Genomic DNA, 19,102 nt, shown 5'->3' on the forward strand with positions numbered 1-19,102 from the left:
TCCAAAATTGACACCCTAACATCACAATTAAAAGAACTAGAAAAGCAAGAGCAAACACATTCAAAAGCTAGCAGAAGGCAAGAAATAACTAAAATCAGAGCAGAACTGAAGGAAATAGAGACACAAAAAACCCTTCAAAAAATTAATGAATCCAGGAGCTAGTTTTTTGAAAAGATCAACAAAATTGATAGACCGCTAGCAAGACTCACAAAGAAGAAAAGAGAGAAGAATCAAATAGATGCAATAAAAAATGATAAAGGGGATATCACCACCAATCCCACAGAAATACAAACTACCATCAGAGAATACTACAAACAACTCTGTGCAAATAAACTAGAAAATCTAGAAGAAATGGATAAATTCCTCAACACATACACCCTCCCAAGACTAAACCAGGAAGAAGTTGAATCTCTGAATAGACCAATAATGGGAGCTGAAATTGAAAAGCAATAATCAATAGCTTACCAACCAAAAAAAGTCCAGGACCAGATGGGTTCATAGCCGAATTCTACCAGAGGTACAAGGAGGAACTGGTACCATTCCTTCTGAAACTATTCCAATCAATAGAAAAAGAGGGAATCCTCTCTAACTCATTTTATGAGGCCAGCATCATCCTGATACCAAAGCTGGGCAGAGACAAAACCAAAAAAGAGAATTTTAGACCAATATCCTTGATGAACATTGATGCAAAAATCCTCAATAAAATACTGGCAAACAGAATCCAGCAGCACATCAAAAAGCTTATCCACCATGATCAAGTGGGCTTCATCCCTGGGATGCAAGGCTGGTTCAATATATGCAAATCAATAAATGTAATTCAGCATATAGACAGAACCAAAGACAAAAACCACGATTATCTCAATAGATGCAGAAAAGGCCTTTGACAAAATTCAACAACACTTCATGCTAAAAACTCTCAATAAATTAGTTATTGATGGGATGTATCTCAAAATAATAAGAGCTATCTATGACAAACCCACAGCCAATATCATACTGAATGGGCAAAAACTGGAAGCATTCCCTTTGAAAACTGGCACAAGACAGGGATGCCCTCTCTCACCACTTCTATTCAACATAGTGTTGGAAGTTCTGGCCAGGGCAATTAGGCAGGAGAAGGAAATAAAGGGTATTCAATTAGGAAAAGAGGAAGTCAAATTGTCCCTGTTTGCAGATGACATGATTGTATATCTAGAAAACCCCATTGTCTCAGCCCAAAATCTCCTTAAGCTGATAAGCAACTTCAGCAAAGTCTCAGGATACAAAATCAATGTACAAAAATCACAAGCATTCTTATACACCAATAACAGACAAACAGAGAGCCAAATCATGAGTGAACTCCCATTCACAATTGCTTCAAAGAGAATAAAATACCTAGGAATCCAACTTACAAGGGATGTGAAGGACCTCTTCAAGGAGAACTACAAACCACTGCTCAAGGAAATAAAAGAGGATACAAACAAATGGAAGAACATTCCATGCTCATGGGTGGGAAGAATCAATATCGTGAAAATGGCCATCCTTCCCAAGGTAATTTACAGATTCAATGCCATCCCCATCAAGCTACCAATGACTTTCTTCACAGAATTGGAAAAAACTACTTTAAAGTTCATATGGAACCAAAAAAGAGCCCGCATCGCCAAGTCAATCCTAAGCCAAAAGAACAAAGCTGGAGGCATCACACTACCTGACTTCAAACTATACTACAAGCCTACAGTAACCAAAACAGCATGATACTGGTACCAAAACAGAGATATAGATCAATGGAACAGAACAGAGCCCTCAGAAATAACACCACATATCTACAACTATCTGATCTTTGACAAACCTGAGAAAAACAAGCAATGGGGAAAGGATTCCCTATTTAATAAATGATGCTGGGAAAACTGGCTAGCCATATGGAGAACGCTGAAACTGGATCCCTTCCTTACACCTTATACAAAAATTAATTCAAGATGGATTAAAGACTTAAACGTTAGACCTAAAACCATAAAAACCCTAGAAGAAAACCTAGGCATTACCATTCAGGACATAGGCATGGGCAAGGACTTCATGTCTAAAACACCAAAAGCAATGGCAACAAAAGCCAAAATTGACAAATGGGATCTAATTAAACTAAAGAGCTTCTGCACAGCAAAAGAAACTACCATCAGAGTGAACAGGAAACCTACAAAATGGGAGAAAATTTTCGCAACCTACTCATCTGACAAAGGGCTAATATCCAGAATCTACAATGAACTCCAACAAATTTACAAGAAAAAAACAACCCCATCAAAAAGTGGGCGAAGAACATGAACAGACACTTCTCAAAAGAAGACATTTATGCAGCCAAAAAACACATGAAAAAATGCTCACCATCACTGGCCATCAGAGAAATGCAAATCAAAACCACAATGAGATACCATCTCACACCAGTTAGAATGGCAATCATTAAAAAGTCAGGAAACAACAGGTGCTGGAGAGGATGTGGAGAAATAGGAAGACTTTTACACTGTTGGTGGGACTGTAAACTAGTTCAACCCTTGTGGAAGTCAGTGTGGCGATTCCTCAGGGATCTAGAACTAGAAATTCCATTCGACCCAGCCATCCCATTACTGGGTATATACCCAAAGGACTATAAATCATGCTGCTATAAAGACACATGCACACGTATGTTTATTGCGGCATTATTCACAATAGCAAAGACTTGGAACCAACCCAAATGTCCAACAATGATAGACTGGATTAAGAAAATGTGGCACATATACACCATGGGATACTATGCAGCCATAAAAAAGGATGAGTTCATGTCCTTTGTAGGGACATGGATGAAACTGGAAATCATCATTCTCAGTAAACTATCACAAGAACAAAAAACCAAACACCGCATATTCTCACTCATAGCTGAGAATTGAACAATGAGAACACATGGACACAGGAAGGGGAACATCACACTTCGGGGACTGTTGCGGGGTGGGGGGAGCGGGGAGGGATAGCATTGGGAGATATACCTAATGCTAGATGACGAGTTAGTGGGTGCAGTGCACCAGCATGGCACATGTATATGTATGTAACTAACCTGCACGTTGCACACATGTACCATAAAACCTAAGGTATAATAATAATTAAAAAAAAAAAAAAAAAGATGGGGTTTCGCCACGTTGGCCAGGCTGGTCTTGAGCTCCAGACCTCGGGTGGTCTGCCCACCTTGGCCTCTCAGAGTGCTGGATTGCGGGCGTGAGCCACTGTACCTGGCCTGTTTTCCTTTTCCCTGAACATAAAAATTAGTATACATGCACATACATTCATCTAACAAATATTTATTAAGTGCCTAGTCTGTGCCAGTCGCTGACCCAGTCTCCTGGGATACATTAGAGAAAAAAAAAACAGACAAAAATCCCTGCTCTGGCAGTTTTCAGTCATTTTTTTTTTTACTCATATACCTGCACTGGAGTATCTGAAGCAGAGTTTTCATTCTAGCCAGAGAGTATAGGCGAAAAAACAAAAAGCATAACAAATAAGTAAACTATATAGTATGTTGGAAAACTGGTAATGCTAGAGCAGAGAGAAGGGAGATTGAAAGTGCTGGGGATGGGTTGCAATTTGAAATAGAGAAGTCAACATGGGCTTCAATGAGAAGATAAGATTTGATCAATGAAGACCCCTGAGAAGAAAAAAAATTGAGCAAAGATTTGAGTTACTCAAGAAGAATGCACAGCAGAGGAAATAACCAATGCAGAGGTCCTGAGGCAAGAGATTGCCTACTGTGTTAGAGGAACGGCAAGAAAGCCAATGTGATTAAAGCATAGAATGTGGGCAGGTGCAGTGGCTCACGCCTGTGGTCTCGGTACTTTGGGAGGCCAAGGTGGGTGGATCACTTGGGGTCGGGAGTTTGAGACCAGCCTGGCCAACGTGGCAAAACCCCATCTCTACTTAAAATATAAAAAATTAGGCTGGGCACCATGGCTCGTGCCTGTGGTCCTAGCACTTTGGGAGGCTGAGGTGAGTGGATCACAAGGTCGGGAGTTCCAGACCAGCCTGACTAACAAGGTGAAACTGTCTCTACTAAAAATACAAAAATTAGCCAGCTGGGCCGGGTGAGGTGGCTCATGCCTGTAGTCCCAGCACTTTGGGAGGCAGAGGCGGGTGGATCACCTGAGGTCGGGAGTTCAAGACCAGCCTGGCCAAGGTGGTGAAACCCCGTCTCTACTCAAAATACAAAAATTAGCTGGGCCTGGTGACAAGCACCTGTAATCCTAGCTACTCGGGAGGCTCAGGCAAAGAATCTCTTGAACCCAGGAGGCGGGAGATTGCAGTGAGTCAAGATCATGCCACCGCACTCCAGCCTGGGCGACGACAGAGCAAGACTCTGTCTCGAAAAAAAAAAAAAATTAGCCAGCTGTGGTGATGCACGCCTGTAGTCCTAGCTACTCTGGAGGCTGAGGCAACAGAATTGCTTGAACCCAGGAGGTGGAGGTTGCAATAAGCCAAGATCACGCCATTGCACTCTAGCCTGAGCAACAGAGGAAGACTCCGTTTAAAAATAAATAAATAAAAAATAAAAAAAAAAGAACCTTGATATTACATCATTATTTTTAGCACATGGCAAAGTAGAGCTAATAAGTGGGATAAAGGGCTTCTTATTCTAAAACAGCTGTTCCTTGCGATCTTTACTATGGGGAAAAAAATGGTGAAGGGCAGTGCAAGGGGGCAGCAATAAGAGAACAAAAGGAAGTAGCTAAAATTAGCACTGCAGGTTCGAGGGCCTGCAAATTAAATTTATACTGTACCAACAAATGCTTCAGAATTGTTACTTTTTCCTGTTATTTAACACTGGACATTCCTTTATCTGTGCAGGATGCATTTATTTACAGCCCACCCCTTTCCCCACCTCCAAAAAAAAGTAGATTCAGAAACGCCTGCCCTGGGTAAAGGTGGAGAAGAATACTCTCCCATTAAAGTTTAAACCTCATGGCCGCTGTCAAGATGGTGTCTAGAGTTTTACCAGTAGGTGAAATCCTTTTTAGAAGCTGTTAGGAAAAATACATGAAAAATACATAATGTTTCCCTTAGTTGTTCTGATTCCTTAACATCTTTAAACTGATCATCTCTAGTCTCCAAGAGTCCTGGCTTTTGAGGGGAAATTAAGATTCTATTAGGTTGATGCAAAATTTTCTATATTAATTACTTAATATGGAGTTACTTTTGCATCAACCTAATAGAATCAATTTCTATATTAGGTTGGTGCAAAAGTAGTTATATATTAAGTAATTAATATAGAAAATTAATTTTTATATTAGGTTGGCATTACAATGGCAAAACCACAATTAATTGTGCACCAACCTAATATAGGTGAGCTACTTTTGTGAGGAGTTTTATCAGATCCTGCCAAGGTGTCCTGGTACAAGTTTCCCAGGGAAGAGCTTGCAATAATGTGTGTGAATCTGTGTACTCACAGGGCTTGGGATTATGTGACAATCTGAATGGTGCAGAGCTCATAGGTCCCAGCAGTCTCCCATTTTCCCCCTCTTGTTTCCTCGTTCCCGTTGTTTGCTCTGTCCTTGGGTGCCCCACCCTGCCATGGCTGCCCTAGCTGGCTCACTTCATTCTGTGGGCCTCAGCTTCCTTCTGCTTTGAATCTCAGCTTCGTTCAACATTGGGTCACTAACACAGAGATCTTCAGGGTTGGCTGGGAGAATACCTTGTATCTTTTAGTGAGACAACATTTTCCTCCTTGCATGACCCTCATAGAACTGTCAACCTCTCTCCTTGTTTATGTTCCTGTGGGGTTAACCCTGACTAGAAAAGTGCAGGACATTCTGCCATCACGTTAGAGGGAACGTCGGGGAAGAGAGATGCGACCCTCTTTGTTTAAATATTCAGACAGATAAAGTGCAATATATACTTTTCCCCTCTCAGGGCTCCCACTGTGTCTATATTTACTTGGTGGTACTGAGATGAATTTTAGGAGAAAGAAAAATGTCACCTGTGTTCATGATGCTGTGGCAAAGAGGTGTGTGCAGAAAGAGAACGTTTACAATTTCAGCATTATCTTCAAGGAAAGGATGAAGGAATTTGCCCTCATATAAAGGGATTTTAGGGGTCAAAGTAGGTCAAAGATTGACTTTCACAGGGCTGGAGATCTTGACAGAACTAAAGACACTCATCTCTGTGTGACTTTGGCCCCTCATGACAACATGTCCCTAAGGAGGCCCAGTAGAAAGCATCATTTCATTGGAAACTAGCTCGTGCTCACCGAGCTCTTTTCATAGAAGACATCCGTTATTATTGAACATTCATTAAGCTCTGAACGCTGTAGCTCTCAGGCCTTTTGCAAGCAGAGACTAGAAAAAAAGCCTTGTGGGAGTGATGATAGCAGTGCAGTGGTCATTTATTGAGCACATGCAAATTCCAGGTACTGAGCTAAGTATCTTACATGGATTCCTTCATGTCATCCTCATAATGACTCTGTAAGATGGGGACTATTAATATGTCCATTTGACAGATGGGGCCACTGAGCCCTAGAGGAGGTCAGCGACTTGGCCAAGGCCACGTGGTAGCTCAGTAGTGGCTGGCTGGTAGTGGGGTCCCACACACACCCCTGTCATGCTTGTGCTGGAAGACAGGTCTGGCCCACAGCCTTTCACATGATCAGGTACAAGCTGAAGACAGAAGAAAGAGAGCATCAGTGGTGGCAGCTGTAAGAGAAGAAGACTTTGGTCTTTTGAAACATCGTGCTAGGAGGACAGCCTCAGTGTTCTTAGTGTGTGAAAGCAACTGTCTCATAATAAAAATAGGCAGATCAGTGATAATCAAGATTTAAAATAACCCTAAAGAGTGGAAAGAAGCGAATGGAAAGGTGACTCTTTCTCTAGGCGTTGTCAGTCCCTGCAGGCTGAGCTACCTGTTTTTGAAAAAGAACAGAAAACCAAGTCTAGGGTGGGGCCTGGAGCCAGCCACATACACTCTGACTTCGTTTTCTCTCAATGTCTGAACAAGTCTGGGAACATAAATACTTGAGCAAGAAAAACAAGTCAGGCCCTGAGTGGAGGACAGGCAGCAGCAAGTAAAGGAAGAGGAGCAGAGGTGAGAGCTGAGGCCCTCGCAGGAAAGAGACCCAGGGGCTCCAAACCCTTCTTTCTGATATATACAGTGATCCTTTTCCAGCTTATGTAAAGTGCTACGATCCTGAAGACTCAGTCCCCTCTTTCAGATAAGACTGCTGCCCCTAAGCTCTTTCTGAATGGAAACTCTGCCCTAGACAGGGGTCGAGGAACTTCTGGGGAAACTGAGGAGACTCAGTAGAACTGATTCTTTGAAGACAGCTGGTCTACCTGTGCTGGAGACTCTTCTATGGCCAGAGGTTGAAAGAAGGCTCTGCATGGTGGGGGGGAAATCAAGTTATTGTCCTGATTCTGCTAAGGAAAGAACAGCACAAGAAAACCAGTCCCTTGGTTTCCATTTTTCCCGAGTTTTACGCGTTTCACAAATGCAGTGTATTCAAGCATTTCTTCTATAATTTTTATAATTTGAGACTGAAATCCTCTTTTGAGCAGGAGTCAATATATAGCTGATAGGCAATTTACCTGTTGTATATTTCCTACCAGGTAGTCAACATCATTTTGTGACAGACAGTAGAGCCATCACTAGCCAACATTACAGTTGCTTGTGACAGAGTTGAAAGTGCATAAACTTTGGCCTCAGTAGCCTTGGGCTTGAACCCTGGTTCTATTTACTACTTAATGTATCTTTAGTCAGCTTTCCAAATCTCTCAGAGGCTCACTTGCCTCACTTGTTAGGCGGACATAAAATCTACCTTGAGCAATTGTGATAAGGATGAAATGAGATAAATAGAAGTGCCAACATATTCAATAAAAACTAGGTATCCTTATCTATGTGTAGATCTCTGACACAAGCAGTATTTATATAAGGATTGGAAGCTTGAAGCTAGAGCTGGCAGAAGGAAAAATGTGTTATGTATATTTGAAAAATCATTTCTATTCGATGGAGAATGCATTGTACATCATTCTTCAAGCTGATTTACCTTGCTAATTACCTGTCACTCTGGCTAATATTGGAATTAGCTTGTCATTCTCAGCAATCTCTGATGGCCTGTTTGGTAGGCATGAGAGCCCAGAAGCTTTCTGAGTCATTTGGGAATAAATGAGTTCAGGGACTTCAGCTACAGTGAGAATGACCTCCTTTCCCCTCAAATTGATTATCTGTAAAAAAGAAATCCTTTGGAAACTTTTTTCCTTAAGTGTTCATTGCTTACTTTTAGTCTTTCTCCCACTTCGCATGCACTCTGTCATCTTAGCAGCACCAAAATAAGTTTTTTCCCCAACTGCTCACAAAGTGCAAAGATATGAATGTGTCCCCTAATGTTATATAGCGTATTGCATCTCTGCCATAGACACCAGAAGTTTCAGCTTTCTCAGATTTCACTTTATCTTTTCCATAACATCCAAGAGAAAAATGAAACCGTGGCAGAGTGTTCTCATTGATCAAGCAGGCTTTTAATGTCTTTCCTTTTGCTTCTTGGCAGTACGACCTCTGATCTCAGCTATATGACCCTCAATCTTCAGATCATCCTTATCCTAACCAAACTAACATACCTTCAATGCTTTAGATATTGAAAGGCACATTGTTTTCTTTAATTGGAAAAAATACTAGTTACATAATGCCCTTTAATCTTAGTAATCAGCAAGCATACAAATAAAACCTGGAACATTGTCTTGACAAACCATTGCTTGCTTTCTGCCTTGTCATACTGGGTTTATAAACTCTGTACCATACACTTGAGACACCCTGAAAATCACAGTAATTACCATAGAACAAGCTTCCCCCCATCACTAGATTGTTAAGCAGGTACACCCCACATATATTGGTTATAACTTTGTAGCCTATGTTGAACAAGTCATTTACTTTGACAAAAGTCAAAGTTGTATCTGCTATACCATCTTAGCAAGCCAACAAATGCCTTGCGTGGATGTGAGTGGAGAGTTACCACACTATATGTGATAACATAGCTTAAGATGAGGGGAGCTGAGGGGAGCTGTGCTGCCATATTTTGTAACCAGATACTGGAATCCTTTCTCAGCCTTTGTCCTAAGCAGAGCTGTGTGGAGAAAATCATAAGGCCTTCCATCAATTGATTCACCGATTTAGGATTCTTTTCTTGATATCTTTAAATTTTATTAAAATGATTAATCTATGTTATATTAAATATGTATTAATTGAAAACATTATTTAAAATAAATATATTACCTATTTTCAAAATAAATACTATTTAAATATATCTAAATTATTTAAATAGGTATTAATAAAAACTATTTTAAATAAATATTATTGTAAATTAAAATTGGGAGTGAGGGGCCTGAAAAAATGTATCCCGCTTCTCAGACAAACTTTGGAAACAATAGGGAAATAAAAGAGTAAGGCAAATGGGAGTTCCAAATATCAACTGATACTGGAGAATGTAGCCTATGTCCATGAAAAGTGGGCTTGATGGAATACTGAACCCCATGATGATCAGACCAAACCACCCAGTCCTGAGCCTAACCCTGTAAAATTTCCCACAAAGAGGAACAGAACACAAGGCAAGCTCTCTGAAGTCAGGCTGGAGCTGGGAGGGTGGAGAGGTGGGCCGTGCCAGGGCTGTGCCTCACTGGCTGATCCTTCCACACCAGCAGAAGGGGCCAGGAGTGTTTCCCCTAGGGAGCTCCCTCTGCTCTCCACTTACAGGGAAGTCTCAGAACTGGAGAAAAATTCACCTCCATCCCTCCTCAGTGGTTAACTCTTTTAGGTAAGATTTAGATTCATGGCAGTTAAATTGTCACTTTTTGAACTTCTACATTTTCCCAATTAAAATATTCCTATAGTGTTGGAATACAGAATGCATATTGTGAAAGAGAATAGAATCTCAGGACCCCAAACTCACTATGCCAAATGGAAAATTAAGCTTAGGAACTAAGTCACACACACTGCCTTCCTTTTGTTCCCAAACAGATAACTGTGACTTCACAACCCTGTGTCACAGCCTTATCCACAAAAGCCAGGTTCCCACAATGTGGGAAGGCCACATATCTCCTCAGATGGCCTCCCTCACAAACTGCCCACAAGGAAATTCCTTGTGAGCCCCTCAGTCTTTCAGGAGACATATCCCCCTTATAAACTAGCCCTAAAACCAAGTTCTGTTGGATCTCGGTTCAATAGTACCTGATGATGTCAATTACCAACTTATCTTCACAGGTATAGGACAAGACCAGAAATCATCCCTCCACCCAACCTGAGACGAATGCACATGTTTACTTTTTCTTGTGTAGAATGTAGATTTACTGAGCAGAAGACAAAGCACAATTGACTTTTTCTTCTGCCCTCTCCACATGTAAAATGTAGATTTACCGAGGCTAACCAGAGCCTCACAAGAATTTGTTTCACTGCCTATCCTTCCTCTCTTTTTCCCCTCCTGCTTGCTCTTTCCCCTTTAAATGTTGAAATTCCAAAAACCCCCTTTGGAAAAAGCACAGGTCACAGAGGTTCCTGTGACTTGTGTTTCTCCCAGGTGCTCCCTCAAACTTAGGCTAAATAAACCTCTATTGAGCGTCTCAGTCACTGATATGGTTGGGATCTGTGTCCCCATCAAATCTCATGTTCAATTATAATACCCACAGTTGGAGGAGGTCTGGTGGGAGGTAATTGGATCATAGAGGTGGATTCTTCATGAATGGTTAAGCCCCATACCTGTGGTGCTGTTCCTGTGACAGAGTTCTCATAAGATCTGGTTGTTTAAAAGTGTTTAGCACCTACCCACCCCCTCTTCCTCCTGCTCTGACCATGTGAAATGCCTCGCTCCCCCTTTGCCTTCCACCTTGATTGGAAATTTCCTGAGGCCTCCCCAGAAGCAGAAGCTGCTATGCTTCCTGTACAGCGTGTAGAACCATGAGTGAATTAAACCTGTTTTCTTTATGAATTACCCCATCTCAGGTATTTCTCTACAGTAGTGCAAGAATGGACTGATACAGTCACTTCTTCATTAACAATATGATGTAGGAAGACAGTACCACTATATTTCTACTATCTTACAGAATGCTTCTGAATTCTGATGATGTTCTATATAATGCTCCTAAGGGAAGAATAGAGTTAGTATTCCCGCCTACAGATAGAGAAGAAAACTGAGGGGCTTATGTGAGAACTTGAAGACCCCTGAGAACACATGCCCACAGTGCTTGAGAAGCAGTGCATTTAGCCCTAAATGTTGCCACTTGATGACCACTTAGCAACACAAATGGGACTGTGAATGCATACACAACCCTGAAAAATCTCATGGATTGCTTGACTATAATGCACTTACCCTAATGATCCAGCCTATGCTTATATGAAAATTTTAAAGTTATCATGAACATGAAAATACAGAGTTAGAAACATTCTTTTGGAACCTTGTTTCTCCTGAAAATATCAATGCAGAAACTCAGGTTGAGAAGCACGAGGTAGCACACATAGAATTAGGAGATGAAGCCATCAGAATGTGTCTCCCTGGTTGGTGGCTCCAGGGCTCAACAGCTGCTTTCAAGGCTAAGGTACAAATAAAGGAATTCCACTCCTCACTATGCACCTGGCCACCTGCCAGGTTGCAAGTTTTGTTCTGGGTTCTCTTCAGACCTTGCTTTCTCATAGCTGTCCTGTCAGTTCAACATTTTAACCATACTCCTACCATCCTGATGGGGGGAGACTGTGAAACGAAGCTGAGTGTTTCCCTGAGACCTGAGGGACTCATAGGAATGAGAAGGAGGCAGGGGAAACAGCTTGATGGAACAAGCAGAATTTGGAGTTTATCTGGGTTCGAATTTGGGCTCCAGCTTCTAATTATGGGACATCTACAAATACTTTAACCTCTCTGTAAAAGGAAAATAAAAAGACTCTCTTCTAATCTTTTTCTTTTTTAAGATGAAAAATAATATCGTAAAGTGCCTGACATAGGAGACCACCAATAGGTAGTGGCAATGTGCTTTGTAGGTATCTATCAGCGGACACAATGGTACACAGCTGGTGCCATTTATTCTTTTAGAAGAAATATCATGTGATGTTCATCTGACCCTATTTCCAGACTGCCTGAATTTAAATCCTAGCTCACCACTTACTAGCTATGACACTGTGCAAGTAACCTTTGTGAGTGTCAGTTTTCTCACTCACCTTATACTTTTGTTGTAAAGATCAAGTTATATATGGTAAGCCTTTAGCCTGAGTCTTGATGCATAGTAAGTGCTCAATAAATGTGACTTATATTGTTATTTAAGTTGTTTGGTTTTACGCCTGCAGGTACCTGTATGAATACAGAGACCAGTGCCTCTCAAACTTCGGAGCTCATACAAATCACCTGGTGAGCTTGTTAAAATATACATCCTGATTCAGTACATCTACAGTGGAGCTGGAAATTCTGCATTTCTGTTACATTTCTTGCTGATCCAGCGACCACACGTGGAATAGCAAAGTCATAAAAATAGACTATTCTTAGTTTTATCTTCTTTGGTTAAAATGTTTTTGTTTTTGTTTTTTTGAGATAGGGTCTCCTTTTGTCCCCCAGGTTGGAGTGCAATGATGTGATCACCACGCACTGTAGCATTGAACTCCCGGGCTCAAGTGATCCTCCTGCCTCAGCCTACTGAGTAGCTAGGACTACAGGTGTGCACTATCATTAGTTGCTATTTTTAAATTATTCGTAGAGATGGGGTCTTACTATGTTGCCCAGGCTGGTCTTGAACTCCTGGGCTCAAGCAATCCTTCTGCCTTGGCCTCCCAAAATGTTGGGATTACATGAGCCACTGTGCCTGACCTGAAATAAAAAATTTTTAATAGAATCAGCTGCCTCTGTCTAATGCTTCTACCCAAATTACAAATGACCCTTGAACAAATTGGGTTTGAACTTCAAGGGTCCAATTAATACACAGATGAAAACAGAATGAGGTTCTGCAGGACTGACTTCAGAACTTGAGTATGTATGAATTTTGTCATACATGGGGATGGGATGGGGGGTCCTGGAACCAATCTCCCAAGGATACCAAGGGATGACCGTACTTTATGTGGTTAATTAATATTTTACTGGGTAATAAAAGGCTCTGGGATGGGTTGGTTATCAGGCCTGCACCTAACATTGGCAGGGTTCAAGGCAAGATTTCAAATGGAGACCCATATGTTGTATGTCTAAATATGTAAAAGTTATAAATCAAATTGACAAATTTAAATAAAATATGTGCTATTCCCAACAAGCACATGGAAAGATGCTCAGCATCACAAATCATTAGGATAATGCAAATCAAAGCCACATAAGATATCACTTCATACCCATTAGGACGGCTACTAACAAAAAAGAAAACAAAAAAACAGAAAATAGCAAGTGCTGGGAAGGATGTGGAGAAACTGGAACCCTTGTGCATTGTTGGTGGGCATGTAAAATGGTGTGCTGCTATAAAATTAAAAGTAGAATTACCATATTATCCAATAATCTACTTCTGTACCCCAAAGAACTGAAAGCAGAGTCTTTAAATGATATTTGTCTATTCATGTTCCTTAACAGCATTATTCACAATAGCCAAAAGGTGAAAACTACCCAAATGTCTGCGGATAGATGAATGGATAAGCAAAATGTGATTTACAACAGAATATTATTCAGCCTGAAAAAGGAACGATTCTGTCACATGCTTCAATGTGGATGAACTTGAGGGTCTTATGCTAAGTGAATAAGTCGGTCATAGAAAGACAAATACTGTAGGATTCCACTTACATGCGGTACCTAGAGTAGTCTGATTTACAGAGAGAAAGAAAGTAGTGTAAACCAAAAAGTATCTGAGACAGGTCTCAATCAATTTAGAAAGTTGACTGAGCCTCCCAAGGTCCTGACAACATGTGCCCAAGGTGGTTGGGGCATGACTTGGTTTTATACATTTTAGGGAGACTTGAGATGTCAATCAATATATGTAAGATGTACATGAGTTCAGTTGGGAAAGGTGGGACAACTCAAAGCAGGAAGGGGGCTTCCAGGTCACAGACAGATAAGAGAGAAGCAGTTGCCTTCTTTTGAGTTTCTGATTAGCCTTTCACTGAGTGCACAATTTGCTGGAATAGTCACTTATGCCTTAGTCTGGCATAGTGAAACAACAAGGCAAAGGAAGCATCAAATATGCATTTGTCTCACATGAGCAGAGGGATGACTTGGAGTTCTGCCCATCCTTTGTCCACAAGGTACATAGCTTTTTGAGGGAGGTATATAGCTTTTTAAATCTTTGTAGCTGTTTTCCTGAGGAATAGACTGGGAGGCAGGTTTGCCCTATGCCAGCGGTCCCCAACCTTTTTGGCACCAGGAACCAGTTTCATGGGTGGGAGGGGAGTGGTTTCAGGATGAAACTGTTCCACCTCAGATCGTCAGGCATGAGATTCTCATAAGGAGTGTGCAACCTAGATCCCTTGCACGTGCAGTTCACCATAAGGTTCGCGATCCTGTGAGAATCTAATGCCTTGGCTGATCTGACAGGAGGCGGAGCTCAGGTGATAATATTTTACCCACCACTCACCTCCAGCAGTGCCACCCAGTTCCTAACAGGCCATGGACTGGTACCAGTCTGTGGTTTGGGGGGCTGGGGATCCCTGCCCTACACAGTTCCCAGCTTGACTTTTCCATTTGGCTTAGTGATTTTGGGGTCTCAAGATTTATTTTCCTTTCACAGTAGCATGGTGGTTGCCCGGGGCTGGGAGGAGGGGGAGGTGGGGAGTTGTTTAGTGAGTAGAGAGTTTTAGTTTTGTGAGATGAAGAGAATTCTACAGACTGGTTGCACAACCACGTGAATATAGTTGCCATGACTGAACTGTACACTTAAAAATGGGTAAGATGGTAAATTTCATATTATGTGTCTTTTACCACAGTTTCAAAAAGTGCTATCCTACTGTTTTTACAAATATACATTTGTAATAACAAAATTTAAAAATGCTTGCAGCCTGGCATGGTGGCTCATACCTGTAATCCTAGCACTTTGGGAGGCTGAGACAGGAGGATTGTTTGAGCTCAGGAGTTTGAAACCAGTCTGGACAAAGTAGTAAGGCCTCATCTTTACTTTTAAAATAATAAAAAAAATGCTTGCACATTTATACTTTTATAGGACTTGAAGCCAGCAAAGTTTCAAAGATATTGGAATTATGTGTGGATATTCTCTTGACTGGCTATGTTTAGAAGTCTGGATGAAGAATAAAGACATTCCCAACTGATAAACTATTACCTATCTCACATAACTTATTTATTTCTTCTATCATTTCAGAAAAATCACTGATTATTTTGTTTTAATCAAGACTTTTATATAATTCAGTTGACATTGAAATTAGACAAACTTTCTCAATCACTTTGGTTCTTAGGTAGTTTTTTTTTTAATTTATTTGTTCGTTTGTTTTTTGAGACAAGGTCTTTCTCTGTCACCAAGACTGGAGTGCAGTGGTACGATAATGGCTAACTGCAGTCTCAACCCTCTGGACTCAAGCAATCCTCCCACCTCATCCTCCCGAATAGCTTGGACCACAGAAGTGTACCATCATACCCAGCTAATTTTTAATACTTTTTATAGAGATGGGTCTCATTATGTTGCCCAGGCTAGTCTAGAACTCCTGGGGTCAAGCAATCCTCCTGCCTCAGGTTCCCAAAGTATTGGAAAGATGGGTGTGAGCCACTGCACCCAGCCTCTTGGGTAGTCTTTTTCATTTATTTTTTACTCAATTTTTCATTATTTAATTTCTATTATCAGGTGGTCTTTATTACTACATTAATTTTAAATTCATTTTTCATCATTTAATTTTTGTTCAGTTTAGATAAGCCTTGCTGAAATGATAGTAACTAGGATTTGTAATAAAACTCTTCAAGAGTAAATGCTTGGATTTGGAAATAAACCATGAATTTTACCTTTCTTGTTCAGATATTATAATAGGGTCACATACAATACATTATCATTAGCACAAAAAACATTATAAAACATTTTAAATTCAACAGTTATTGCTGCTATCATTTACATTGTGGTTTTCACTGTCTCTTAAACCAGTATGTAGAAACACATAGTAATATCAAGAATCTGTATCATCCTTCATGTATGTTTCATTTATATGTATTCTGTATATACAAATGTAAGAGTAATATACATTTTTTGATATGGCAGATGTCCCGTAGCCTCTGTGTGCAACTGACACACATACCATGTTAATTCATGTATTCCTCTGATCTCATAACTTGGAACACAAAGAGAAGAAAATGGGCACAATATTTTGAAGTCCGCAGATTTATGTTTATGCAAAAATGAGAGTGGAAGTTCAGAGTTACAGGTCACACTGTGCCAACAGGTGCTGAGAGACAGAGATGTCAGGCACTCTTTTTAAAAAATTATTATTTAAAAAAATTTTAGATTCAAGGGGTACATGTGCTTGTTTGTTACATGGTATATTGCATGCTGTGGGAACCGGATTTCTAGTGTACTCAGTAGCCAAATAGTGATTACTGTACCTGATAGGTAATTTTTCAACCCTCATCAGATGCTGTTTATTTATTCATTTATTTATTTTTGAGACAGAGTTTCGCTCTGTCGCCCAGGCTGGAGTGCAGTGGTGTGATCTCGGCTCACTGCAACCTCTACCTCCTGGGTTCAAGTGATTCTCCTGCCTCATCCTCCCGAGTAGCAGGGACTACAGTGCATGCCACCAAGCCCAACTAATTTTCTTTTTTTCTTCTTTTTTTTTTTTAAGTAGAGATGGGGTTTCAGCATGTTGGCCAGGCTGATCTCAAACTCCTGGCCTCAAGTGATCTGCCCGCCTTGGCCTCTCAAGTGCTGGGATTACAGGCGTGAGCACCATGCCCAGCCAGGTGCTGTTTAAGACATCTTTAATGAGTGCCCTGAGCAGGAGCTATGGCACCACCTCACTGTTGTTTATGTGTTGATGGCATACAGGGCCCCTCTTCCCCATTTCTAAGAGCAATACTGTTGGGAATTATTATTATTATTTTTTTTCAGATACTTTCAGGGGTCATTGTGGTCAATGAAGACAATGAGCCAAACTGAAAGTGATATCCATTTTTTTTTTTCATGGACTGCAACTGCTAAAGACAGAGGCAAAAAGAAAGTGCTGGCTCTTGGTGTTCCATTTCCCCCCACGAAACAACACAGGGTGAGGGTCAGGTGGCACACAGCCCAGATGAGGGGAGTTGTATGACTGACTGCCCATGAGTCCTAGGTCAAAAGCTTCTTGTGGACCCAGGAGGGCCAGGAGAGGGGAGAGGGGGAAGGACCAGCAGTGGGAAAGTGCTGATTCCAAGTGGAGGAAAGTGCCTCAGCCAAAGCCTCTGGATAAGAAGGTCTCAGTGGAAGCTCCTGGGAAGCAAGGAGGCCTCTGAACGGAGGCACCTAGAATGATGTCACATATCTACAACTATCTGATCTTTGACAAACCTGAGAAAAACAAGCAATGGGGAAAGGATTCCCTATTTAATAAATGGTGCTGGGAAAACTGGCTAGCCATATGTAGAAAGCTGAAACTGGATCCCTTCCTTACACCTTATACAAAAATCAATTCAAGATGGATTAAAGACTTAAATGTTAGACCTAAAACCATAAGAACCCTAGAAGAAAGCCTAGGCATTACCATTCAGGACATAGGCATGGGCAAGGACTTCATGTCTAAAACACCAAAAGCAATGGCAACAAAAGCCAAAATTGACAAATGGGATCCAATTAAACTCAAGAGCTTCTGCACAGCAAAAGAAACTACCATCAGAGTGAACAGGCAACCTACAAAGTGGGAGAAAATTTTCACAACCTACTCATCTGACAGAGGGCTAATATCCAGAATCTACAATAAACTCAAACAAATTTACAAGAAAAAAACAAACAACTCCATCAAAAAGTGGGCAAAGGATATGAACAGATACTTCTCAAAAGAAGACATTTATGCAGCCAAAAGACACATGAAAAAATGCTCATCATCACTGGCCATCAGAGAAATGCAAATCAAAACCACAATGAGATACCATCTCACACCAGTTAGAATGGCAATCATTAAAAAGTCAGGAAACAACAGGTGCTAGAGAGGATGTGGAGAAATAGGAACACTTTTACACTGTTGGTGGGACTGTAAACTAGTTCAACCATTGTGGAAGTCAGTGTGGCGATTCCTCAGGGATCTAGAACTAGAAATACCATTTGACCCAGCCATCCCATTACTGGGTATATACCCAAAGGACTATAAATCATGCTGCTATAAAGACACATGCACATGTATGTTTATTGCGGCACTATTCACAACAGCAAAGACTTGGAACCAACCCAAATGTCCAACAATGATAGACTGGATTAAGAAAATGTGGCACCTATACACCATGGAATACTATGCAGCCATAAAAAATGATGAGTTCATGTCCTTTGTAGGGACATGGATGAAATTGGAAATCATCATTCTCAGTAAACTATCGCAAGGACAAAAAACCAAACACCGCATGTTCTCACTCATAGATGGGAATTGAACAATGAGAACACATGGACACAGGAAGGGGAACATCACACTCTGGGGACTGTTGTGGGGTGAGGGGATGGGGGAGGGATAACATTAGGAGATATACCTAATGCTAAATGACGAGTTAATGGGTGCAGCACACCAGCATGGCACGTGTATACATATGTAACTAACCTGCACATTGTGCACATGTACCCTAAAACTTAAAGTATAATAATAATTTAAAAAAAAAAGAAAAAGAAAAAAAAAAAAAAGAATGATGTCCCAGTGAGCACCGCTGGCCCAGAGGAGGCAGGTGGGAGGGGTGTGGGATCCTCTGTCCTCAACTTTGACTCCCTCCAGAAAATTGCACGGGACTGGCAGTGCACCGAGTCTGTGTGCAGTGGACAGCTCTCCGCCAGGGGCCTTGCCCGTAAAACCTTGTACCAGCCCATGGTCAGGCCCGAAAGGCCACACATAGGGCTTTGGCCTGGAGCTGGACAACTCAGTTACTAGGTGCTTCATCTCATGTCAGCCTCAGAACAACTCTACGGAGTAGATATGATCTCCGTTTTCACAGATGAGGAAGTGGAGGCTCAGGGTACATAACTTGTCCAGT

The 19,102-nt window shown here is 41.1% G+C and overlaps 1 long non-coding RNA gene across 1 annotated transcript in view; it reads left to right on the forward strand.

Moving 5' to 3' along the window:
* Positions 1–19,102, forward strand: part of LOC129035086 (uncharacterized) — a 72,694-nt gene that overhangs the window by 48,070 nt on the left and 5,522 nt on the right. The window contains exon 2 of the long non-coding RNA XR_008502102.2: positions 12,295–12,355. This is a non-coding gene — a long non-coding RNA (uncharacterized LOC129035086). The remainder of the gene's footprint in view (positions 1–12,294; positions 12,356–19,102) is intronic.

The sequence above is a fragment of the Pongo pygmaeus genome, chromosome 3 (assembly GCF_028885625.2).
Source record: "Pongo pygmaeus isolate AG05252 chromosome 3, NHGRI_mPonPyg2-v2.0_pri, whole genome shotgun sequence".
NCBI classification, from domain to species: Eukaryota; Metazoa; Chordata; class Mammalia; order Primates; family Hominidae; genus Pongo; species Pongo pygmaeus.